Source organism: Pseudophryne corroboree, chromosome 1 (assembly GCF_028390025.1).
Source record: "Pseudophryne corroboree isolate aPseCor3 chromosome 1, aPseCor3.hap2, whole genome shotgun sequence".
Lineage (NCBI taxonomy): Eukaryota > Metazoa > Chordata > Amphibia > Anura > Myobatrachidae > Pseudophryne > Pseudophryne corroboree.
Genome location: NC_086444.1, coordinates 1,142,723,749 through 1,142,750,788, shown reverse-complemented (window position 1 = coordinate 1,142,750,788; position 27,040 = coordinate 1,142,723,749).

Here is a 27,040-nt window from a genome sequence, read left to right as displayed (position 1 = left end):
AACCCCGGGTCACAGTGCCCCCCCTGGTGATGTGGCGCAACTGCCGCAGCTGCTCTGTTGTTAATCTGGCGCTGTTCCTGTATCAACAGAAAAACATTTTTTTTTGTAGCTGAAGCAAAATCTAAGCTATCACTTGGTATATATGTTATGCTGTATAATGTAAACTTCAAATATGAATATTTGAAATACCTATAGATCACCCTTTGTATTTTCATATTATATGCAAATCAAGACATGGGAATGGAATATTAAACAACATAATATCCGATAGAGTATATTGCTCTTTTAGTAGACAAAGTAAAGGATGCAAAACAGCTGTAACTCTTTCAGTGGTTTAACTGAGAAAGGTTTAACGTGATTCCGTCATGACAGGTTAATGTCACCTCACATGAGCTTGCAGTTCTGTTTATCCTGCTAATAACTTTAATAGCACAATCAATACTTCAGCTTGTAGAGAAAAGTTTCCTTCTTCTGTGAGATAATGCATCTTTAATGCAAGAACTGTCTTTATGTCTCCTCCTACATCTTCCATGTTCCTGTAGCTTTATCCTGCATCAACCTGTAACTCCTACTCTTTAAAGTGGTTGTGTTCCCTGATAACAGTGTAAATGAATAGCTAGAACAGAACTATGGACCTAAGGCTGAGATGTATGCATTAGAGATGAGCGCCTGAAATTTTTCGGGTTTTGTGTTTTGGTTTTGGGTTCGGTTCCGCGGCCGTGTTTTGGGTTCGAACGCGTTTTGGCAAAACCTCACCGAATTTTTTTTGTCGGATTCGGGTGTGTTTTGGATTCGGGTGTTTTTTTCAAAAAACCCTAAAAAACAGCTTAAATCATAGAATTTGGGGGTAATTTTGATCCCAAAGTATTATTAACCTCAAAAAACATAATTTACACTCATTTTCAGCCTATTCTGAACACATCACACCTCACAATATTATTTTTAGTCCTAAAATTTGCACCGAGGTCGCTGTGTGAGTAAGATAAGCGACCCTAGTGGCCGACACAAACACCGGGCCCATCTAGGAGTGGCACTGCAGTGTCACGCAGGATGTCCCTTCCAAAAAACCCTCCCCAAACAGCACATGACGCAAAGAAAAAAAGAGGCGCAATGAGGTAGCTGTGTGAGTAAGATTAGCGACCCTAGTGGCCGACACAAACACCGGGCCCATCTAGGAGTGGCACTGCAGTGTCACGCAGGATGGCCCTTCCAAAAAACCCTCCCCAAACAGCACATGACGCAAAGAAAAAAAGAGGTGCAATGAGGCGCAATAAAAAAACCACGGTTAGGTGGTATATATTATAATAATAATACAATTATGGATGGACGGACTGCCTGCCGAGTTCCGACACAGAGGTAGCCACAGCCGTGAACTACCGCACTGTACACTGGTTGATAAAGAGATAGTAGTATACTCGTAACAACTAGTATGACACTATGACGGTATAAAGAAAGAAAAAAAAAATACCACGGTTAGGTGGTATATATTATAATAATAATACAATTATGGATGGACGGACTGCCTGCCGAGTGCCGACACAGAGGTAGCCACAGCCGTGAACTACCGCACTGTACACTGGTTGATAAAGAGATAGTAGTATACTCGTAACAACTAGTATGACACTATGACGACGGTATAAAGAATGGAAAAAAAACCACGGTTAGGTGGTATATATTATAATAATAATACAATTATGGATGGACGGACTGCCTGCCGACTGCCGACACAGAGGTAGCCACAGCCGTGAACTACCGCACTGTACACTGGTTGATAAAGAGATAGTAGTATACTCGTAACAACTAGTATGACACTATGACGACGGTATAAAGAATGGAAAAAAAACCACGGTTAGGTGGTATATATTATAATAATAATACAATTATGGATGGACGGACTGCCTGCCGACTGCCGACACAGAGGTAGCCACAGCCGTGAACTACCGCACTGTACACTGGTTGATAAAGAGATAGTAGTATACTCGTAACAACTAGTATGACACTATGACGACGGTATAAAGAATGGAAAAAAAACCACGGTTAGGTGGTATATATTATAATAATAATACAATTATGGATGGACGGACTGCCTGCCGACTGCCGACACAGAGGTAGCCACAGCCGTGAACTACCGCACTGTACACTGGTTGATAAAGAGATAGTAGTATACTCGTAACAACTAGTATGACACTATGACGGTATAAAGAAAGAAAAAAAAATACCACGGTTAGGTGGTATATATTATAATAATAATACAATTATGGATGGACGGACTGCCTGCCGACTGCCGACACAGAGGTAGCCACAGCCGTGAACTACCGCACTGTACACTGGTTGATAAAGAGATAGTAGTATACTCGTAACAACTAGTATGACACTATGACGGTATAAAGAAAGAAAAAAAAATACCACGGTTAGGTGGTATATATTATAATAATAATACAATTATGGATGGACGGACTGCCTGCCGAGTGCCGACACAGAGGTAGCCACAGCCGTGAACTACCGCACTGTACACTGGTTGATAAAGAGATAGTAGTATACTCGTAACAACTAGTATGACACTATGACGACGGTATAAAGAATGGAAAAAAAACCACGGTTAGGTGGTATATATTATAATAATAATACAATTATGGATGGACGGACTGCCTGCCGACTGCCGACACAGAGGTAGCCACAGCCGTGAACTACCGCACTGTACACTGGTTGATAAAGAGATAGTAGTATACTCGTAACAACTAGTATGACACTATGACGGTATAAAGAAAGAAAAAAAAATACCACGGTTAGGTGGTATATATTGTAATACAATTATGGATGGACGGACTGCCTGCCGAGTTCCGACTGCCGACACAGAGGTAGCCACAGCCGTGAACTACCGCACTGTACTGTGTCTGCTGCTAATATAGACTGGTTGATAAAGAGATAGTATACAATACATACAACAATATACTACTATACTGGTGGTCAGGCACTGGTCACCACTAGTCACACTGGCAGTGGCACTCCTGCAGCAAAAGTGTGCACTGTTTAATTTTAAATTAATATAATATTATGTACTCCTGGGGGCTCCTGCTATAACAACCTGCAGTGCTCCCCAGTCTCCCCCACAATTATTATAAGCTTTGCCTTTTATACATTGATGTGCAGCACACTGGGCTGAGCTGAGTGCACACAGACTGAGTCACACTGTGTGACTGGCTGCTGCTGTGTATCGTTTTTTTTCAGGCAGAGAACGGATATAGCAGAGAACGGATATATATTAAAATAAATAAAAGTTAACTAACAACAACTGCACTGGTCACTGTGGTAAACTCTGTCTGACTCTGCACAATCTCTCTCTCTCTTCTAATCTAATTTCTAATGGAGAGGACGCCAGCCACGTCCTCTCCCTATCAATCTCAATGCACGTGTGAAAATGGCGGCGACGCGCGGCTCCTTATATAGAATCCGAGTCTCGCGAGAATCCGACAGCGTCATGATGACGTTCGGGCGCGCTCGGGTTAACCGAGCAAGGCGGGAGGATCCGAGTCTGCTCGGACCCGTGAAAAAAACATGAAGTTCGTGCAGGTTCGGTTTCAGAGAAACCGAACCCGCTCATCTCTAGTATGCATGTTGATTTTGCGCACATATTTTGTGTGACTTTGTAGGTTTGTGCAGGTACATGCAATGCTGAATCTTAAGCCTCTCAGCCACATCTCGTCCTGCAGCTGAAGGCGTGTGATTGCGCGATTACAGGACGTCTGCATGTAGGCTAATTTCAGTGAGAGGAAGTTAACAGGATTGCAGTAAATGCAGAGTTTTCAGAAGGATCTTTTGCATAGGGCAATAATTAGGGCAGTTTGAACTGTGCTGCTGCCCAGAGCGCATGGCTAAGGGGGTAATTCCAAGTTGATCGCAGCAGGACATTTTTTAGCAATTGGGCAAAACCATGTGCACTGCAGGGGGGCCAGGTATAACATGTACAGAGAGAGTTAGATTTGGGTGGGGTGTGTTCAATCTGCAATCTAATTTGCAGTGTAAAAATAAAGCAGCCAGTATTTACCCTGCACAGAAACAAAATAACCCACCCAAATCTAACTCTTTCTGCAAATGTTATATCTGCCTCCCCTGCAGTGCACATGGTTTTGCCCAACTGCTAACAAAATTCCTGCTGCAATCAACTTGGAATTACCCCCTCAGTGGGCAAAACTGTCACTGCCCCACAGCCCTTGGTTCTTTCTAGCTAGGTGGCTGAAATGGCACCCTGCAGCTAGTATCTCTGCTGTGAGACCACCCGGAACCGGACTCAGGGGCCAATTCAGTAAGGATTGTAAAAATTACAAATTTGCCAAAAATTGTGAGCAATCGCAAAATTGCGAAAGCACGCCCAAACGGAAAAACTGCAACACTAATTTAATGTTACAAAAAGAAGGTGGGCTTGTGAAATGTGCAAATATTGCGAAGACCTAAAAAAGTACGCATTATTTGCATATAAAATTTTACGCATTTTTTGCTTACATGTTTCTGATGTTGCAATTTTTGCAAACAACTGTGTTTTAACCTCAAATATTGCGCTACCTACTTTCCGGGCCAAAAAAAATGGTGTTGCTGTTCTTGAACATATGTTTGTGTGTGTAGCGATATAAAAAAAAAAAAGAAAAAAGAAAAACAAATGTATGTGGGTATGTTTTGTTAACAAAAAACGTGTTGGTTGCTTAAAAAGCATTAAAAAACTGTTAGGAAGCTAAAAGACATTAAGCAGATCCTACAAAACAAAATGCTTGGAAATGTTAATTAACGTCTGTTTTTAAAAAATAGTGTGGCTGTCAAACCTTGATTGTTAGTAAGTGTAAAAACAATTAGGTTCCTAACCTATATTTTATAAATAAAGATGTGTAACAGAGTTTAAAGCTCCCTTACATGTTCAGAAGTTTCAATACAGCTGAATGAAGTGATTTGTGGTCTGCAGTGTGAGCTTCTTCAGCTGGATGTAATGAAGCAATGATTGCAGTATACATCGAACATTCTACAACTGAGGTCAGCTTGTGCAGTTTTTAAGGTAGACCTGTAGTCACTCAGAAACTGCACACCATAACTGTGCGATCAGTTGTAAAAATTGCATGTGCACCACCCACCGAACATCAGCATATGCCCACAACATGCCCCACAACACGCCCCTGCTCATAGTTTTTGCGAGTCCAGCCCTTTAGTACGCCCCCTACACGCCTACTTTTCGTACTGCACACACAGTTTTTGCTTTGTCTCAGAAGTTGCATTTCTTTCTCAGTTTTTGTGGTATATGGTGCAGATTTTGTGATTTTCCGCATTTTCTGCGATTTTTGCTAAATTAGGCCCTCAGTATGATTTACAGGCGGGTGCGATGTCGGCTGTCCATATCCCGACAGCGGCATCCCGCCCACCAGAATACCAGCAGCGGGGTGAGGATAAAGAGTCCCCTTGGACTCCCTCGAGTGGGAATAGCCCTGTTTTGCTGGGATTCCGGCTGGCAGCATTCTGGCATCGGTATCCTGACCGCCGGGATCCCGACAGCCGGCAAATTGAACACATATCCTGGAGCGTCCTTTGAAAGCTGCAGACATGAACACTGCAGCCTCTTCGTGATAGATTACATTTTCAGTCAGGGAGCACTTGGCCTGCTGGGCAGCTCTATTACCACACTGCTTCCCCGTGGCACCTGCATTTGGCTTGCCGGGTGAATGGGATGGCACAATGCATTGTACAGATCCTCTGGGGAGCTGCCTTGTGCTCCCTTAGGACACGCTGGGAGCTCAGTTTCTTGGCCTCAGTGGTGGCCAGGCCCCTTTTCATGGCATATTGGGGGCAGGGCTAGCCCTATCCCTGGTGCACCTCTGCTTTTGTACCAGGGATAGGGTTGGTGTAAAAGGTTCACCAATAATGACTTTACCTTTGAAAACAAACATACACATAGCGGCAGGGCAAACCTAGAAATGTGTAATTCCCTACTGGTGAACAGTTGCAATCTGGAAGTAGTAATGTCTGACTTGCATTTGATGCTGCAGCAGCCCCCATGTGCCTGGTAAGAAATTCTTAAGTATAAATTTTGTTCTCTGGGCCTAATTCAGACCTGATCACTGTGCTGCAAATTACACTGTCCTGCGATCAGATAGTCGCCGCCCAGGGGGAGTGTAAATTTGCCCCGTGCAAGTGTGCGATTGCATGTGTACATTGTGTGAAAATTCCTCTCAGTCAGCGGACAGCTGCAAATCCATTCGCATCACACTCACCATCGAATGATTTTTTCCATTCTGTGTAGTCTGTGCGTAGCCCAGGACTTACCCCTACAGTGTGATCCAAACAGGATGATCGGGTCCGGAGCTGACGTAACACAGCCTCCCTGAAAATGCTTGGGCATGCCTGCGTTTTCCCTGACACTTCCAGAAAACGGTCAGTTACCACCCACCAACGTCCTCTTCCTGTCAATCTCCTTGCGGACAGTTGTGTGATCTAAATTTTTCGCACCATCCTGTCGCTGTTTGGTGACACGCGTGTGCATTACGGTGCAAATGCAAGTGCAGTAGTTCAATAATTGCCCACTGTGCGAAAATGCACAGAAGTGATCAGGTCGGAATTTGGGCCACTGTCAATACGAGCCTCTAAAATCAGTTATTACTACTATATTAATTGCAGCAGCAAATTCTTGTAAGGAAAATGACAAGAATTCGTGTTATGAATTTTTTAAAACTGCAAATTAACTTTAGATTAAAAGACTGAGGTTTGGAAGAGGAAGAAGCTAAACAATATATAATATCACCTAATCTTCTTCTGACCATTTGTGACTCTCCGTAGCTCAGACACTACTTATACTGAATGTCTTTGTTCTATGAAAGTGTAGTGGAAATCAATAATGACATTGTAAGAACTGCCAAGTACACATCCATCTTCATTCCCAGGGTCGTGCAGAATCCCATATGATAGAGCCCAGTAAAATAGCTCACGTGGATCGGCTGAATACAGTTTAAATCCAAAAAATTCTTATAAAAAGCATCTGTGACGCTACATTACGAACATCTTTGTTACAAAGATCGGGTTGCAAATAATTTTGAGTAAGAGAACGGAGGACATTTTATATGGCTGTAGTGACATAAAATTCTGAATAGCAGGCTGAATGAAGCAGCTGTGATAAGTGGAGGTATCCATGGTAACAGTGGGCCTATGAGTTGACTGAGGAATCTGGTGATGGGAGGGGCTTAGCCCTTATAAGGAGAGGACTGAATAGGTTCTCCCTCTTTTCCTCAGGGAAAACTGAACAGCGAAGTGCTCTGCATTTGTTTTGTACTGAACTGTGTATTATTTGTGAATTTGTGGTATTTTTCTTCTTATTTCCTTTCAATCTTTACTAATCTTTAATCTTTTCAACCCCTTTTATTCTTTGACTTTTTCTTATCTATCTTTCCTATCTTCTAACATGCCGAGGCCCGGTCGTGCTGTGCGTCCCCCTGTTCGTTTGATTGAAAGCGGGGAAAGGGACGCTGCTGTTTTAGTGTCAGGGAGGGGGCAGCAGCTGTCAGCACAAACACGGAGTCAGACTAGGAATAATGTTGGTAATGCCGCCGCCAGGGGTCGGGCTCGACCGCCTGAGAGGCCTTTGGCAGGCGAAGCTGCGTCACGCAGAGGCCGGGTCAGCAGCGCGTCTGTGTCACGAGCCGTTTGTCACGATCCGGGTATCTGGACGCCATTTCTTACCTATCAGATGCCTCCTAAGGCTGGCTCAGCGCTCCAGGACCGGATCCCATCTGTTATCCTGATGTGCACATTCCCGCATCCTCTCCTGTCTCTCTGGACGCAGTCACAGTAACGCCTTATACATCTGGCATGGCGTCTCCCGCGGCCTCCGCCGCCGTCCCTGAGCTTCTGCATTCTGAGTGGCGATTACGTCAGCCGCGGCCTCCGCTGTGTCCGCGTGGTCGGATGTGCATCTGTCAGCCTGGCGTCTCCTGTCTCCGGTGGCCGGCGCCGCCATTACTGTTTTCCAGACCACATGGTTTACAATCCAAACTTCCCTCCAAGTGTCTGCATGGGCGCAGCCATCTTGGATTCTGTCAGCTGATCTTTCCTACCAATCCGTTGTCAGTATTATTAATTTGCATAATTGCCTAGCCAATGCCTTCCTTGCTGCAGGTATAAATAAGTTGTGCCTGAGCAAGGAAGGCGTCAGTGCTTTGGTTGTCAAACCTAGTTCCAGTTTGTCTCTCTTCTGTGAATGTCTTCCAGGTTCCAGCTCCTGTCTCCAGACTTCTGCTATAGAGACCCGCACCAGCATTCCATCTGCGGTGTAGCCTGACTCTCCGATCCATTCTGGACTCACCTGTTTCCAGCTACAACATCACCTGCTTCCAGCTCAGCTTCCAGCAGTGTACAGCTTCTCTTAAAGGGCCGGTGTCCTTTCTGCAGTTTACCACTCTCCACCGGTATTATTATTTCTCCGCTCTCAAATTCTACATTTCATCTACATTGCATCGCTCTCAAGCTTTATTTATTATTTAACTGGTTCCAGCCAGTATCCACTCCGTGCCAACACCTGTCTGGTTCTAACCAGTACCCACAGCAGCATTTTATCTACAGCAGTCCAGCTTTCCCTGGAACACCAGCTGGTACGACCCTGGGCTTTCCTCATTGCTACAGTTGAGCCTGGTAAGGACTTTCCAACTTGCAGATAATAAGAACTGTCTCATACCACCAGAGCTCTGTGGCCCCTGCCACCCTGTAGTACCCAGGAACTGTATTATTATTTCTCTGCTGATTTTTATGTTACTTTTTACTGCTACTGTGATGCATGGAGTTTGTCATAAATAAATATCATTGACTTTTACTCAAGTTGTCGTGGTCACGCCTTCGGGCGGTTTCTCTTCATGTTACTTACATGTCCATGGGTCTGATACAACCTCCCAGGTTCCGGTACATCTCAGCCCCTACAACTGAGGCTGCCTTCCGTCAGCTCAGGCCCTCAGTTGTGACACCGTTGGTTTAACTTGAGCGTTGGGAAACGATTCTACGGAAACGGTTACCGTTAATACTATGTTGCGAAGTGTCGGGGCTATGGTGGAGTCGCGGAGCAGGGTGTTGAGGAGAATAGTAACATCCCGGGGAGTTACCTCAGGAGTGTATGTGCCGGAGGTACGCCGCGGTCGCCCCGTGGGCCCGCGGGGGTCCGTGGCTGCCAGAGGTGGTCGACGCAGTACTGTTCTTTCTAGAGCTGAGCAAAATGGAAGAGTAACAAGGGTACAAGAGTTGGTGAAAGGAGAGGGAGCACCTAACAGAGGAATTAACAGGGGTCCGGTTAGTGCAATAGATAATGGAGCTGACACGGTTGTAGCGGGCCAGCGCGCGGGCACATTGGGTATTAGAAATGCTGGAAGGCAGCAAGGAAGGCCCGCCACTGGTAATATTAGGGGTAAAAAAGGAGCCCCTGAGGTACATAGTATGAGGGACACAGTGCCGGGGAGGTCATACGCTGATGCGGTGCGTTTTGGATGTAATGGCGCTGGGTTCAACTCGTCTGAGGTAGCGTCTATATGCACCTCGGTTATATCAGCGCTGGTCCCGGTGCTGACCGCTAATAACACTGAAAGGAATTTTTTGGGAGAACAGAATCCCTCCGGTTTGCAGAGGAATGGCGTTTGTGATTTAGGGGCTGCTGTTTTACAGGCCAGAACGGGTGGAAGTAATAGGGACAATATGAATACTAATGAGTTTCTGGTAGATGTTTCTCCTTGCATTTCTACAGAGGAGTCCTTTGCAGCCCCTGAAGTGCAGGAGGATTCTGGGGAATCGGCGGCTGTGGTAGAGTCTGCCCTGGACGAGGGATGTCTTTATGGTGAGTCGGATGTGCACCCTGCAGCGCGCCAAAATGATGCAGTGGTTGGTTCAGGTAACAGGGGCGCAGTTAAAGAAAAATCATGCAAGAAAAAAGCGTCACAAAAGCGTAAGCATAGGCGCAGAAGTCATAGGGATTCATCTACTTCTTCCTCCGAGTCCTTCATGTTCATTTGATAGCAGGTGCAGTGGTTGCAAAAAAAGACATAAAAGAAGGCGCAGACACAGTAGCTCCAGCATGTCCTCGGAGGAGGGTCCCAAGGATTCTCTGCAATGCGCCAATACTGCAGTCTTGAGAGGAATACGGCCCAGAATTAGGGAGCGGATTAGACAGGGAAAATTTGTGAATATGTTTGCTTTAACTAGTAAAGCGAAAAAAGCATTAAAGGCGGCTAGAAAGAAATCAGGTATAGGTGAGGAGGCTTATAAGTCTTACTCTAATTGGCAGAAGGGCATGCTTATCTTTGCAGCTTGTTATTTGGAATCCAGGCCTCAGGAGCATATGAATATAATTAAATATATGTATTTGCTCCACGAATTGGCCATATCTGGGCGGGGAACAGCATGGAGGTCCTATGATGAGGAGTTTCGTAGAAAACAGAATGGCAAGAAAATCATAGATTTTGGTAAAAAAGATGTGGAGATTATTGTAGATGTTACTCAACCTCTTAAAAGTGGTTCAGAGGGTCTGGCTGAGAAGCGAGGTAATTCCAGTAACAGATGGATGGTGGGTAAGAATCGTTCAGGCAAATGTTATGCCTTCAATAATAGTCAATGTACCCTAGGGTTCAGGTGTCGTTTTCTGCATGTTTGTATCCGCTGTGAAGGAACCCACCCCATTAAAAACTGCCAGCAAACGGCTAGGGGGAGAGGTAGTTTGCTCAAGCAGCAACAACGAATCCCGGCAAATGCTGGGCCTAAGTAGGGCACCTACTCCAGTTAAATTGGACAAATGATTGCATTGGTTGGATCATTATCCAAATAGAGACGATTCCGAGATGATAAGGTTAGGTTTTTCAAAGGGTTTTCCGTTGCCTATTAAAGGCCAAGTTAAATGTGGTCAGGTTTGCAATTTACGTTCGGCTCAAGAGTTCCCAGTTATTTTAAAAGAAAATGTTGATAAGGAGGTTGCTTTGGGTAGGATGGTAGTGTTATGCACACCAGTGCCAGCAGGAATGTACTGGTGTCTGAACGGAGAGGGATGCAAAACAAATGAACTCACAGACAGACTGGGGAATATGACATTACATACATAGAAGGTGATAGGGTAACAAAATAAACACAAAGTGAACAGAGAAGCCCAAAGGCTAAGAAACTGGGTGTCTCCCTAGTATTAGGAATACTCACATGGAAAGAAGCGAGATGTTGTGATTTAATACGTAGACAACCCGTAATGCTGTTGCTAAGGGCAACAGCAAAACCCTAAAGGGTTACCAACGGGTGTGGCAGTAAAGTCCTTGGTCAGAGATGGAATAATAGACACAAGGAGAGTCTCCACAATCCTAGTCCTCACTTGCAGTGCACTGGTTCAGCTTACTGCCACTAAACTGACACCTGAACACCTTGCACAGTGAGAAAGGATTTTGTCAGGCAAGTCTGAGAATACAGCCGCAAACTTGCTAGTTTCACAGAGTAGCAAAAGAACCCCAGCAGGTTAAACGACTGACTCCAGTCTTGCTGCTAGGTCTGGATTGGCAGAGTGTAATACCAAATCCCAAGGCCTATTTGCAGTAAGCAACAAACAAATACAAAGTTTACACAGTACTAGCTAGCTTTCAGGAACTGACTAACCAACAAAGATTCAGCAGCATCTGCCTAACCTGAGAAGAGGGTTTATATAGCAGGTGCTGTCCACGCCCCAATCAGACCTCACTGACTGTGAGCACAAAAACCAGCACCGGATCCCCTGCCGTGCACAGAGCCTGTAACCACTGCACAGCAAAAGACCTGAACCGGAGTATCAGCTATGCTCAGGTTACTCCGCTAGCACTTGTCTCCTGGTTGCCATGACGACGTGGCAGCACAGAGCAGGAGACCCTAACAGGTAGGTCCTTTTAGTTGCCCCCCATTGCCTAATTTAATTTTGTCCCCAGTTGGGGTTGTTCCAAATTCAGACTAATTCAGCACTAATCATTTCCAAGAGGGTCTTCAGTGAATGATGCAATTCCTGAGAGTTTGTCCATGGTAATTTATCAGTCTTTTGAGGATGCTTTAGCCAAGGTGAGATCATGCGGTAGAGGGGCTTTGATGAGTAAAATTGATATAGAGTCGGCCTTTCGGATGTTGCCCATTGATCAGGAATTTTTTCATTATCTAGGTTTCCGTCTGAATGACGGCTTTTATGTTGATAGATGTCTACCAATGGGTTGCTCCATATCTTGTTCATATTTTGAAAAATTCAGCAGTTTTTTGCATTGGTGCATTTCCAAAAATTCAGGTCAGTTTAGAATTGTTCATTATTTAGATGATTTTTTGTTCATGGGTCCAGCCGGATCTGAGATATGTGGCAATATTTTATTAAATGCTTTGTCATTGTTGAAGGAATTTGGGGTCCCAGTAGCTGAGGAGAAGACTGTAGGTCCCACATCGGTGTTGACATTCTTGGGAATCGAAATTGAAACCATGGAGGGTTGCTGTCGTTTACCCAAGGAAAAAATAGACAAATTGAAGGGAGAGATAATTGTGGCATTGGCAAACGGCAAGTTGATGCTGAAACAAGCTCAATCATTATTGGGGTCTCTCAATTTTGCTTGCCGAGTTATACCCATGGGTAAAGTTTTCAGCAGGAAGTTGGAGAGAGCCACAGCGGGTGTTAAAAAACCCAGTCATTTGAAGGAGAGGGAGAAGTCAAGGATTACTCCAAGACAGCGCACTTGGGGGGTAGAGGAGATAGTAGTGCCATCAATAGATAATGAGATTGTAGGAGGTGAGGTTATGCGGGAGGGAGGGAAGATGATCAGCTCGGTCTTAGACATGTTAAGTTTAAGAAAGCGTTGGGACATCCAGGAAGAGATAGCAGAGAGACAGTTGGAGATACGAGTGAGGAGAGTAGGGGAGAGGTCTGGAGAGGAAAGATAGTGTCAAAGTCAGAAAAATATCACGCTGCACATTGCCATATATGCACCTCATGCGTGTGCCCGCTGCACGTGCACAGACCCTCCTGTGCGTGCGCACACTCGCCGTCACAGGCGCACGGTGTGCGCATTTACGGTAGAGTTTGTGCGCATCTAGCATGCGACACGATCGCTACATATCTAATCAAAATAATGTATTTTATAAGTTAATATTCCCCTGAGTTCAGCAAAGTATGGTATATTTAAAATGGCTCTTTGACCTTAGAGATTCCCCAAACAATAGCTTTCATGTTGGGAGGGCTTCACATGTTCTTATGCATAGTTAAGCACAGGAATAGTAATTGAAGATTAATTGTATTCCGAATAAATTACACCTAAGACCAGTCAGTTTCTTTCCCGCAGACGGAGTACAATAGCCTTTAATTACTCTAAGCTTTAAGATTCAATGAAGAGGGCTGGCACTTTGTTTACGAATGGGGCTGGGTTTGTCTCCAGAAGAATGATTGCTGAGATGTCATTGTCTCAACTGAAAGTGGACAGTGAGACAGTATTCGCCAAACAATAGCTTCCCACAAGACAGGAATTTGTTAGTCATCACCCAACATTTTGCATAACCAAGATCACATATCTAGCTCAGCTCACTGATACAGCTAGCCCACATGCTGTGAAAGACACACCCACAGGTTGCATGCATACCTGAGAACTTGATATCAGAGCTCACTCTCCCAAAACCACAGATGGCAGATGTACTTTAGCTGCACACAGCTACCTAGCACCCAGAAGCATGGCTGGCTCATCACCAGGACTGATCTTACGAAGGCTAAGTATTGTATACACATGGCTTAATGGCATAGAATAGTTTAAATATGTGTTTGTGGTAAAGTAGTTGTGAAATGATTGGCATAGAATAGTTAGTTTGGAGATACAAATGGCTTAAGGTTAATGATGCTTGTGCAGTTATGTGATTGTTGTATGGTAGTGATGATACTCTATGAAATCTGTAATGAATTGGAACAGTAGACAATCTGTAGCATAGCATCTCTGGTATACATTTATGGATGGTGATTTATGACAGATTATAGTAGTTTTACATGATGCATCTTGCTGAAGGTTAGAAGTCAAAACATACTTCCTTTTGTTACTGTAGTCATGTGCTTGTAGCAATAGCAGGCTGATACTTGTGGGTACCTGGTAATCTGGCCTTGTGATGGCTCATATGGACAGCATGAGATATGTGGTGCTGATTCTGGAAGGATAGCATAGTCAGCATACCATATGCTCTGGTTATGGAGATACTGTGTTGGCTTGAAATTGTGAAAGGTGATTTAGATGGTTTGGAATTGTAAAATCAGCACATATGCATTATATTGAAGCTTAGACATTTTGGAATATAGTGGAGTCTTATGTCTTCTGCTATGTGATTATGGTGTAGCAAAGAATGCCATGTGTTTGGACTTGCAAATCTAAAATGGCTGCTGGCATTCCCTTTTGAACCATATGTTACAGACTTTGGAATCATGGGAGTTTCTCCCAAAATGGAGTCTAGCTTCTGTCCCATGCGGTATTGTAGGGACCATTATGTTGTTGCTGTGTGTTGTGTATATAGGGACAGCCAGCCTGGGTGAGCTCAAGTTTCTCAACACAAAGGTTCTCAGCATTGACTAACTGCGCAGCGATCATTCCCACATGTGTAAAATTCTCTGCAGACATTTTGTCTCTTATTAATGTTGTAAGCCATTCTCTCTCTCCTTCCCCTTAAATGTAATCGTGTCGTTATTGTATTTTATGTGTAGTAATTCGGTTAGGTATTTTATGTTATTTTGGTAGTGTATAACTTGTATTGTGTATTCTTTTGCAATTGAATGTTCATTCTCTCCCTTAAAGGTGTTAGAACCTTAGACCGGTATTTGAGTGTTTATTATATTGCTAAAGGGTTCTCAGAGCGTCACAGACGCTCATACAGCTTTTAAGCTAACAAGGTTACACTGTATTACATCTACACATTATCACTGCACAAAGGTTTACAGTATAAGTACATTCCTTAAGGTATAGTTATTAAAGTTTAATTCTGTAAGTATCTGCGACGCCTGTGTTCACACCCTGTGCACAGCGTCTGCTACGCTAAGGGCGTACCCTTGCGGTACTTTTTGTGCCAATTGCGTACTGTGTCTCTTAACCTTTTAGAGTGTTTAATATAGGATATATATAGGCTTTATCAATTGCGGGCTCTCACGGGATATCACGTTCTTAATGATGCACTGTACATTACAAGCGCGGCTGTAATTGACCGGCTAATGATGGACGCATCGCAAAATGCTGAAAAAAAAACAAAAAAAAAAAACATCCACATTAATGTATTGTTGTGGTATCAGTAAGACGCTGATAGGAAATTTTAAGGGACAAAGCGTTTCTCATAATATTTAAGATGCTAAAATGTATTTTTATTGTTGCAAAACAAGGTTCAAATGGATCATATCGTGTTTGATTAAGATTAGATGGTTTATCTGTTTAAATAGGTTTAAAATTATTTTTAATCGCTCTGCATAGCGTGATAACTAAAAGGAGCAGGCATGATGATTTTCTTTGTGACAAAAGGTCTGTCCCCCATTTTGTGTAAACTTCATGGAGGTGGAAGGGGGAGGAGCAGCGGCCATTTGGGGAAGGAAAAAAAAATATTTTTTTCCCCTAAGCGGCTGATTTTCAGTAGACTCAGGAAATAATCAGCCATCCATTGTCAAAAAGAAATCATCATTTAATGAGTTTTTTTTTTAATGCATTTATTTAATCTATATCATAGTCAATCATAAGTGGTTCAGATACAGTTTAATAAAAGTTAATAATAAATTAAATATTTGATTTAGGAAATACACAAATAAAACGTAGTGTTTTTTTTTTCTGTTTTGTCACTGTCTCTCTTCAAGAGCTTTAACTCTGCTTGGTGTAGGATAACCATTGAAGTGCAAATTAACCTTTGGATTTTTTTTTTCTCTCCCAGCAGTGAAAGAAATCGCCTTTACAGAGTTAGTTAAAAAAAAAAAAAAGCACTGAATAAGGTCTCACATAAGGAATAGTGATTGGTACATATATGTAATATCTATATGCGTATGCTTACATCAATGTATGTTATTAGATTAAATTTAGAATTGCATGTTCATCTGTGTATTTTCACATATCATTCTCCTGATTGCCACATACTAGTAATAACGTGCTGAGACATTTGTTGTTATTAATAGTTAAAAGATAAAAAGTAATATTTAAGGGAATAATTGTAAAAGGCACGCACCCAGTCTCGCCTAGAAAACAAGGGAGATTTGGGTGGTGTTCAGTGAATGATTACTGTTAAAAAAAAATCATTCACATTGATAAACGTGTAGTGTGCTACTGTGGACGTACTTGGTCTGTGTACACGTGTCCTTACAAGGGCAGGGCGTACGCAACAAGGGTCGACGCACGGAGCGTATATTACGCAACGGAGCGTACGGATACACCCACATAATACAAACCGCACGATAGTATTGTTTAGTAGGCGATAAGGAAATAACGCGATAATAACACAGATCTATCTCAAATCCAAAAGTTTAAAGTTAAAAGAAAAAAACCTTCTCTATTGCAATTCTTCTGGGTTAGGCTAATACCGAATGAAAGGAATTCTGTACAGAAATAAGAGTGTTCGAATGTAAGAGTGTGTATATATAAGATTTCTCTTTTATTACGGAAGTGGGAACCATAGGCCTGTAGAAAGAGGTACACCAGCGAGAGTGATATCGTGGGGTGGCTTGGGAGGCGTCCCTTGTTAGTCTCGACATAGTAATGAGCAGTAGAGTCTGCTGTACATAACAGACCAGGAGGTCACAGAACAAGAGGTTCAGGTACAGCAGACTAGAAGTAGAGAGCACAACCGAAGAGGGTTGGTGCGAGACCCATATAGGCCAAAAGAAGCTCATTGCTGAAGGAATTCGCAGCCGAAATTTTCGATTCCACTGATCGTTCCGCACATAAGATTAGTTGCTTGTGTGCAGATACGATTGTACCGCATGTGATTGTGTGCATTAGCGTGTCTTGAATTCAGAAGAACGCTACTTGCACATTGTTAACGTGATTTGTGTAATTTTTTTATTTTAAGGGAAGTAGCCTGATCACTCAGGGACATTCCAGCGACTGACACTTGCTGGGGAGGGTAAGACACTCCCACACGCCCGAGCAAGTAGATGCCCTAGGTTGGGTACGGAACCTCTGGGAACTTTGGTCGCCGTATTGGCCAGCGTGGGCGGAGTTAAGTGGGCGGACCTCGTTGCAAAACCCCCACCGCAGCCTTACCACGGACATCTTGGTTTTCTGTAAGGGTTGCCGAAGACCCTGATTTGAAGTCAGAGGTAGTGAAAGCAGCACCTGCAGAGATGGGGGCCATTTGTTCAGGTAAGGGGCGATCAACCGAGGTTCAGGTTGATTTGAAACCGATCAATCAGGTCGGCAAGGTCATGTGTGAGAAATCAGACCAAGATGGTCATCACACAGAAATGTTATGCAATGAATGGGAAGGGATGACTGTGCATGACGGGGAGAAGTTTTCCCGGGTAGGTACTTTTAACCCAGAAGTGTTACAAAATTTAAAGAGAAGAGTTTGCCTGATTAAATCTTCAAAAAGGCATATTAGACATTATGATGATTTAAAATTGTGGCAACAGGAAAGTGAAATGCAAAGAAATTTAACTTGCATATCTGACTCGCATCTTGGGAGGAGAGACATGGCAATGGAGAGGATTATGGCTGCAGAGACTGGCGCGATGGTGTACGATAAAAAAATGCACTTAGTAACTGTATTAAGAATGAAAGTAACAAATGTAATAATGTTTATAAAAATGAAAGTGTCAAAATTACAAATGTTAACCTGTGCAAGTCGCACCCCATGTTAAACTCCCCTCAGGATTACCAGCGAGAAGGTGAAACCAACACGATGTCAACACTCTACCCAGCAGTCATCATACGAGACACCCAGAGGGACACGGCCAAGTTGGTAAAGGCAATAGCAGAACCCCCTAACGGAGGGTCAGATGGACTTGCCTCAAGAGACTGTGATCCGTGTTTTCATGTTGACCCTGATGTTGACCAGAGCAGTCTGTTTCGGTGAGAGTACCAGTGAGGTCGAGAAAGGATCCAGAAAGGTTCTGATGACAGAGATGGAGGCGTAGATTTCCAAGAACAACATAATCACCAAGCAAAGGCGAGTATCAGAAAACGATCTGGTAGCATTGACCATAGAAGGAATTGTGAAGGATTGTTAGCTGAAGAAAATTGCATCTGTAGGCATTGTGATAACTTAGTTGAGGATGGGTGCATCAAGAAATGTCAGTCCAGTTTTAACATTAACATGGACCGGCATCCATTGGGTGACTATCACTCATTAGTGGGTAAGGTGTTAAACCAAACAGACTGTTGGGTATGCTCTCAAGTACCTCAAGGTCACAGCAAGCCAGGACTAGTACCATTTCCTTTAACGATAGGGGAGGTACTTGAGTTAAGTGGTGGGAGACCGGTGGACAAGAGGTTTAATATCTCTAGTCCTCCTAGTTTGAAGCTCCACCAATATCATGTGGATAGGTCCTTAGTGTGTTTTAACATTTCCAATCCCCAAAAGCCGGGAAATTGGGAAGTGTCATGGAATAACAAAACCATGACCTTTTCATATAGAGCCGATAGAATGCCTACAGATACAGAGCTCATACGCCACCTAGCCGATAGTGGAAAATATTTCCGATATAGGTATACCCTAGGAAGTAGGACCATGAGAGTTGGAGAAGTATCACCAGGATACTGTGCACATATCATACAACCGGATACGTGTACTAGACAGATGGGAGAATTAGGGTTAGGAGAGTTCACATGGAAAAAGTGTAACATGGTAATGACATATTCAGTCCCATATGTTCTCCCCGATGATGCATATTTCATATGCGGGAGAAAGGCGTATGAGCGGCTTGCCCCAAACTCAGAGGGATTATGTTATATTGAAAAAGTACCGCCTGAAGTAATGACTGTATCGCATAACAAAATTGATTTGATTTACGACCCAACCATTGAAACCACGCTGTGATAAAAGGTGATTCCACGACCTCTTTCTTTCACCCGTTTCTCCTTTGTTTTCCTCCAAGGTACAAAGACATCCACTTGGAAGAAGAATTTGACAACCTTTTACACAGACAACTGATGGACTATGCCATAGACTTTACGCTAGCCCAACATTTTTTGTAAGTCTATGGACATTGAAAAAGCTTTTTGCACACCGTTTATAGCAAAAGCATCGGGAGACTACAGTCAACATGTACATCGAGACAAGACAAGACAAGACACAAGACAAGACCTCAATCGGCAAATGTATATTAAACTCACATAGTTTATGACTGCATTTACCATAATTGCTCTTTATCTTCATTTCTACAACCTTCAGGTAATGACACACATAGTCGATAGGGAATACAGGCACAGATATCAGCACTCACATATCCCCCCATTCATGTATCATCAACTAAAATGTGCTCCCCCATTTTGTTGCAACCAAAAGCCGAAAAGAGCTCGGTAAAGTTTGACAGCCCATCCACAGGCCCGTAATACAGGATAAGAAGGAATTCAAATGTATACTTCGCAATACCTTGAAGCTTGATTTAAAACACGTACGGCACGATGATACATGACCCCCCAAACATGGATTCATACACACATGCTTCTGCTATCTCACTAGGTCATACCCTTTTGCTACCTTCTTCTCTCCTCCCTTACCCAATCATAGAAATGTATTTACATATGACATATATTTTTCTCTTTTTGAACTGTTTTAGGAAGTGGCAGTTATTGGTGACTGCCAAAGGGTGGACTGTCAAAGTCAGAAAAATATCACGCTGCACATTGCCATATATGCACCTCATGCGTGTGCCCGCTGCACGTGCACAGACCCTCCTGTGCGTGCGCACACTTGCCGTCACGGGCGCACGGTATGCGCATTTACGGTAGAGTTTGTGCGCATCTAGCATGCGACACGATCGCTACATATCTAATCAAAATAATGTATTTTATAAGTTAATATTCCCCTGAGTTCAGCAAAGTATGGTATATTTAAAATGGCTCTTTGACCTTAGAGATTCCCCAAACAATAGCTTTCATGTTGGGAGGGCTTCACATGTTCTTATGCATAGTTAAGCACAGGAATAGTAATTGAAGATTAATTGTATTCCGAATAAATTACACCTAAGACCAGTCAGTTTCTTTCCCGCAGACGGAGTACAATAGCCTTTAATTACTCTAAGCTTTAAGATTCAATGAAGAGGGCTGGCACTTTGTTTACGAATGGGGCTGGGTTTGTCTCCAGAAGAATGATTGCTGAGATGTCATTGTCTCAACTGAAAGTGGACAGTGAGACAGTATTCGCCAAACAATAGCTTCCCACAAGACAGGACTTTGTTAGTCATCACCCAACATTTTGCATAACCAAGATCACATATCTAGCTCAGCTCACTGATACAGCTAGCCCACATGCTGTGAAAGACACACCCACAGGTTGCATGCATACCTGAGAACTTGATATCAGAGCTCACTCTCCCAAAACCACAGATGGCAGATGTACTTTAGCTGCACACAGCTACCTAGCACCCAGAAGCATGGCTGGCTCATCACCAGGACTGATCTTACGAAGGCTAAGTATTGTATACACATGGCTTAATGGCATAGAATAGTTTAAATATGTGTTTGTGGTAAAGTAGTTGTGAAATGATTGGCATAGAATAGTTAGTTTGGAGATACAAATGGCTTAAGGTTAATGATGCTTGTGCAGTTATGTGATTGTTGTACGGTTGTGATGATACTCTATGAAATCTGTAATGAATTGGAACAGTAGACAATCTGTAGCATAGCATCTCTGGTATACATTTATGGATGGTGATTTATAACAGATTATAGTAGTTTTACATGATGCATCTTGCTGAAGGTTAGAAGTCAAAACATACTTCCTTTTGTTACTGTAGTCATGTGCTTGTAGCAATAGCAGGCTGATACTTGTGGGTACCTGGTAATCTGGCCTTGTGATGGCTCATATGGACAGCATGAGATATGTGGTGCTGATTCTGGAAGGATAGCATAGTCAGCATACCATATGCTCTGGTTATGGAGATACTGTGTTGGCTTGAAATTGTGAAAGGTGATTTAGATGGTTTGGAATTGTAAAATCAGCACATATGCATTATATTGAAGCTTAGACATTTTGGAATATAGTGGAGTCTTATGTCTTCTGCTATGTGATTATGGTGTAGCAAAGAATGCCATGTGTTTGGACTTGCAAATCTAAAATGGCTGCTGGCATTCCCTTTTGAACCATATGTTACAGACTTTGGAATCATGGGAGTTTTTCCCAAAATGGAGTCTAGCTTCTGTCCCATGCGGTATTGTAGGGACCATTGTGTTGTTGCTGTGTGTTGTGTATATAGGGACAGCCAGCCTGGGTGAGCTCAAGTTTCTCAACACAAAGGTTCTCAGCATTGACTAACTGCGCAGCGATCATTCCCACATGTGTAAAATTCTCTGCAGACATTTTGTCTCTTATTAATGTTGTAAGCCATTCTCTCTCTCCTTCCCCTTAAATGTAATCGTGTCGTTATTGTATTTTATGTGTAGTAATTCGGTTAGGTATTTTATGTTATTTTGGTAGTGTATAACTTGTATTGTGTATTCTTTTGCAATTGAACGTTCATTCTCTCCCTTAAAGGTATTAGAACCTTAGACCGGTATTTGAGTGTTTATTATATTGCTAAAGGGTTCTCAGAGCGTCACAGACGCTCATACAGCTTTTAAGCTAACAAGGTTACACTGTATTACATCTACACATTATCACTGCACAAAGGTTTACAGTATAAGTACATTCCTTAAGGTATAGTTATTAAAGTTTAATTCTGTAAGTATCTGCGACGCCTGTGTTCACACCCTGTGCACAGCGTCTGCTACGCTAAGGGCGTACCCTTGCGGTACTTTTTGCGCCAATTGCGTACTGTGTCTCTTAACCTTTTAGAGTGTTTAATATAAGATATATATAGGCTTTATCAATAGATTTGAGTGTCATCAGCATAAAGATGATATTGGAAACCAAAAGAACTAATGAGCTTACCTAGTGAGGACGTATAGAGAGATAAGAGAAGAGGACCAAGGACAGAACCTTGGGGTACCCCTACAGTTAGTGGAAGTGAGGGGGAGGTGGAGTCATGAGAGGAGACAGAGAATGAACGGTTAGAAAGGTAGGACGACAACCAAGAGAGGGCAGTGTCACGCAGACCAATGGAGTGAAGGATTTGCAGTAGGAGAGGATGGTCCACAGTGTCAAAAGCAGCAGAGAGATCAAGTAGAATAAGTAGAGAGTAGTGTCCCTTAGATTTAGCAGCATGGAGGTCATTGCATACTTTTGTAAGGGCAGTTTCAGTGGAGTGGAGAGGACGGAAGCCAGATTGGAATGGGTCAAGCAGTGAGTGTGAGGAAAAAAAAGGAAGTAAGGCGGTTGTAGACAATACGCTCAAGGAGTTTGGAGGCAAAAGGGAGGAGAGAGATGGGTCGGTAGTTGGAGAGAGTGTTTGGATCAAGGGTAGGTTTTTTAAGAATAGGAGAGATGAGTGCATGCTTGAAGGCAGAGGGGACAGTGCCTGATGATAGGGAGAGATTGAGAAGGTGGGAAAGATGGGAACAAGCAGAAGAAGAGAGGTAGCGGAGGAGGCGGGAGGGGATAGGGTCAAGTGGGGAGGTGGTGAGGGGACAGATACGAATGAGGGCCATGACTTCCTCTCCAGATGCATGGGAGAAAGATGATAGAGTTGGTGCGAGGGATGGGGAGGGTTGGTAAGGGATGGGAGAAGGCTGGTTACTGATGGTCTGGTGTGATGTGATGTCCTGACGTATGGAGTCAATTTTGGATGTGAAGTAAGTGGCAAAGTCAAGAGCAGAGAGTGAGGAAGGGAGACGAGGTGGAGGTGGGCAGAGGAGTGAGTTGAGAGTGGCAAAGAGGCGCCGGGGGTTGGAAGACTGGGAGGAGATGAGGTTCTTGAAGTATGACTGTTTAGCAAGAGAAAGGGCAGCACTGAAGGATGAAAGCATAAGTTTGAAATGGAGGAAGTCTGCCTTAGAGCGTGATTTCCTCCAGTGTCGCTCAGCAGTACGTGAGCATTTTTGCAGATATCTGGTGCATTTGGTGTGCCAGGGTTGAGGTGTTAATTTGCGAGGGTGAATAGTGGTTGGTGGAGCAACAGAGTCAAGAGCAGAAGTAAGGGAAGCATTGTATGTGGAAGTGGCTTGTTCAGGGCATGAGAGAGAGAGAATAGGAGAGAGAAGTGAGTCAAACAGGGAGGAAAGGAATGTGGTGTCAATAGCTTCAATGTTACGCTTAGTGATGGTAGCCTTAGGAGGTAGAGATGGGGAAGTCGAGAGAGATAGGTTAAAGGAGAGCAGGTGGTGGTCAGAGAGGGGAAATGGGGAGTTGGAAAAATCAGAAATATCACAGCGGTGAGTGAAGACCAGATCCAGTGAGCTCCCATTCACATGGGAGGGTGAGGAGTTCCACTGGGAGAGACCAAGTGAAGAGGTGAGGTTAAGGAGTTTAGAGGCAGGGGATTGTGTGGGGATGTCAATAGGGATGTTGAAATCGCCTAGAATAATGGTGGGAATGTCAGAAGAGAGGAAGTGAGGAAGCCAGGAAGCAAAGTTGTCGATGAATTTGGAAGCAGTGCCAGGGGGGCGGTAAATGACAGCTACTCTAAGATGGACTGGTTGGAAGAGGCGTATGGCGTGGACCTCAAATGTAGAGAATATAAGGGATGGTTCTGGTGGTATGAGTTGGTAGGAGTAACTAGAAGGTAAAAGGACCCCAACACCACCCCCATGGCGACCCCCAGGTCGGGGTGTGTGTGTGAATGTGAGGCCCCCAGCAGAGAGAGCAGCAGCAGAAGTAGTGTCAGAGGGTGTAATCCAAGTTTCAGTAATGGCTAGTAGGTGTAGGGAGTTGGAAATGAAAAGGTCATGAGTGGGGACCAGTTTGTTACAAACAGATCTGGCATTCCAGAGTGCATAGGATAGGGGGTATGAGTTTGTGGGTGGGCTCGATTTATGCCCCCTGTACAAGATGCACGAAGGCCAATAACCATTTCAATATTGCGGCGCATGGCGGTCGTGTTGCATGATGTCTGTGCATCTGTTTACGAAGCACTCTTATTTAAATTGTGTTTCGTCATGGCCTTTTTTGGGGCCTTTAGAGTCAGTGAAATGGTGTCAGCTTCGAAAACAGCAATGTCACCTATGCTTCGTGAACATGTGTCACTGGAAGATGGAGGCTTATGGTGCAAAGTACAACGTTCCAAAACGGACCAATTGGGCAAAGGTTGTTGGGTCGTTTTGAGATGTGCGGACGACAAAGAGATTTGTCTTGTGTCCTTGGCGAGGGTTTATGTGGAAACAAGGACTGATATGCTAGGTCCATGGTTGCAGCATTTGGATGGTATGGCGGTGACTCAATTTCAATTTAGATGGGTGTTGGAATGTTGTATTTGCACGATGGGTTTGCCGGTATCGAGATACGGTACCCATTCGTTTCGGATAGGTGCGGCGACAGCAGCAGCCGCTGAAGGCTGTTCGAGCGGGCAAATTAGAGCTCTGTGGAGGTGGAAGTCTGATGTATTTCAGAAATATATCAGGTTTTGACCTGGTTTTTAAAAAAAAAAAATCAGACTTGAGGTTTCAGCCACTTGCCATATTTGGGGGTCTTGAGGAATTTTTTATCCTGTCAAGTGCCTTAAGCCTTGGGGTTCATACCCGCTTGGCAGGTGTGTTTTTCGCCTCTCGTCAAGTCTGATCCCCTTTACCCAACCCCTTTTAAAGAAAAGTCATCCCCGCTTTAAAAATTCTCACCTTAGAGGCCAAATTAAACTATTTAATAAATAAATAAATAAAACCATTTTAGTAAGTTTATAATGGGATGTTTTTGGGTGATGTTGTTGCAAGATTTGTTGTGTTAGGGGTTTTTGTTCGATAAGTTTCTGTGAATGCTTTTGTATTTTCAGATTTGCGCTTGGATGATTGTCCGATTTGGATTATGGGGCACTCATACGTTTACTGTGGTGAAAGATCTGGTGTGGAGTGCCTACAGTCCCCTGAAGCTAATCTGGTCAGATGGATCGGTGTGAGGGGACTTCGCTGGGAGCAAGTCATGCCCCTTTTTTGGCAACAGTTGGAGAGGTCGGGATACCCACTGAGGGTGGTGTTCCATGTTGCTGGAAATGATTTGACCAGAAGGACTGGCCTGGATCTTCGTAAAACTATAGTTAGGGACTTAGTTGGTTTGCAGAACAGGTTGTGCTTTCTGAGTGTGGGATGGTCGGACATTATCCCTCGTTTGGTGTGGAGAGGTGCGGACGGACCGGCTGCCATAGAGTTGATCTGGCGCCGGATCAATTCTGTGGTGGGCAGGGCTGTTAGCGAAAATTGGGGGTTTGTGGTCCCACATCCCTCAATTTCAGTTTCTGCCCCTCATCTTTACATGGCCGATGGTGTCCTCCTGAGTTTGAGGGGTATGGAAATTTTTATGGAGGATTTGTTGTTCGCGGTTTTTACTCAGGAATTTTATTGATAGATTGGAGGATTTTAGGAATAGTAAGAATAGTTTTAAGGTAGAGGTATGGTGGCGGGGGTTTTGTTGAAACGGTGGCGGGTTGGGACGGCCTGAAATTGTGGCTGTAATTTAAAGAGTTTTATAGGTGCTCAGGAGATGTGAAGGTGGTGGAGTTTGATACATTACGGGGCCGGAGTTCCATTGGACCAGGTGGGCTTCGGTCTCCGGTGGAGTTGGTACACACCTGAGCACCTTTTGGTTGGGAGTTGGGGAATACCTTGAGTGGAGAGTTGGCCACGGTATTCCCGATAAAGAGCAAGTAACACAAGGGGTGGCAAATGGCCCATTATGGCCCCTTGTGATGAGTGGGGGGCTGGGATGAAATTGGGCCCCTTAAAAGCCTCCCCTTGTGATGTGATGGGGGCTTGGCTGAAATTGGGCCCTTAAAACCCCCCTTGTTATGCGATGGAGGCCGTGCTGAAGTTGGGCCCTTGCCTCCTCTTGTGTTTTGGTCAGCCACAGTTAAAAGGTTTAATAGGTTAGAATAAATAGGGACGTTATTTAAATAGGCCGTCCCTCCTTGCCACCATACCATTTGTTTTAATAAAAGCTGACAATTCTATTGGCAAACATTATTCTGGTGTCAGTGTCAGTTATTTCTTTATGGATGTTGGTGTATGCGCATGAATGAAGAACAGTCTATGATAGACATTTTATTGGTTTCGGAGACCTAAACTTAATGTAGAAAAACGTATTAGCTATGTTATCTCCATCTGTTAAAATTGATTACTCGGCTGAAAGGGTGCGAATGTTCTGCACAACTCATTATAAACTTGTCACAGTTGAGATCATGAGCTGAAGCGCAAATCATTTTTATTTCTTTAATCTCGGTTGTAACTGATTTAAGGGGATATGTATCAGGTCGTGTCAAGAGATCAAGTGATGAAGTCGCCCAAAGCAACCAATCAACACAAAGCCTGTGCTAGGTAAATGACAGTTAGAAGATGATAATGGCTGCTTTGTGCAACTTTTACCCTTTATCTTTCTCCAAGGTTTGAAACATCTCCCCCTTACTGTTTTTTCAAGGATGCTCATTTTTTTTAAATTTATTTACAATATAATGGCTCACAAATTCTGTCATTGTAAACAAGAAAAAAATAACACATTCTCTGAAATAAGAAATCATCTACAATCAAGCTGGTGTTTGTGTTCCCAACCATGGCCCTCATTCCGAGTTGTTCGCTCGCTAGCTACTTTTAGCAGAAATGCAAACACAAAGCCGCCGCCCTCTGGGAGTGTATTTTAGCATAGCACAATTGATAACGAAAGATTAGCAATTCTGCTAATATTAGCACAATTGCTAACAAAAGCAATTTCCTTGCAGTTTCTGAGTAGCTCCAGACCTACTCCTAGATTGCGATCACCTCAGTTCGTTTAGCTCCTGGTTTGACGTTACAAACACGCCCAGCATCCGAACAGCCACTCCACCATTTCTCCAGACACGCCT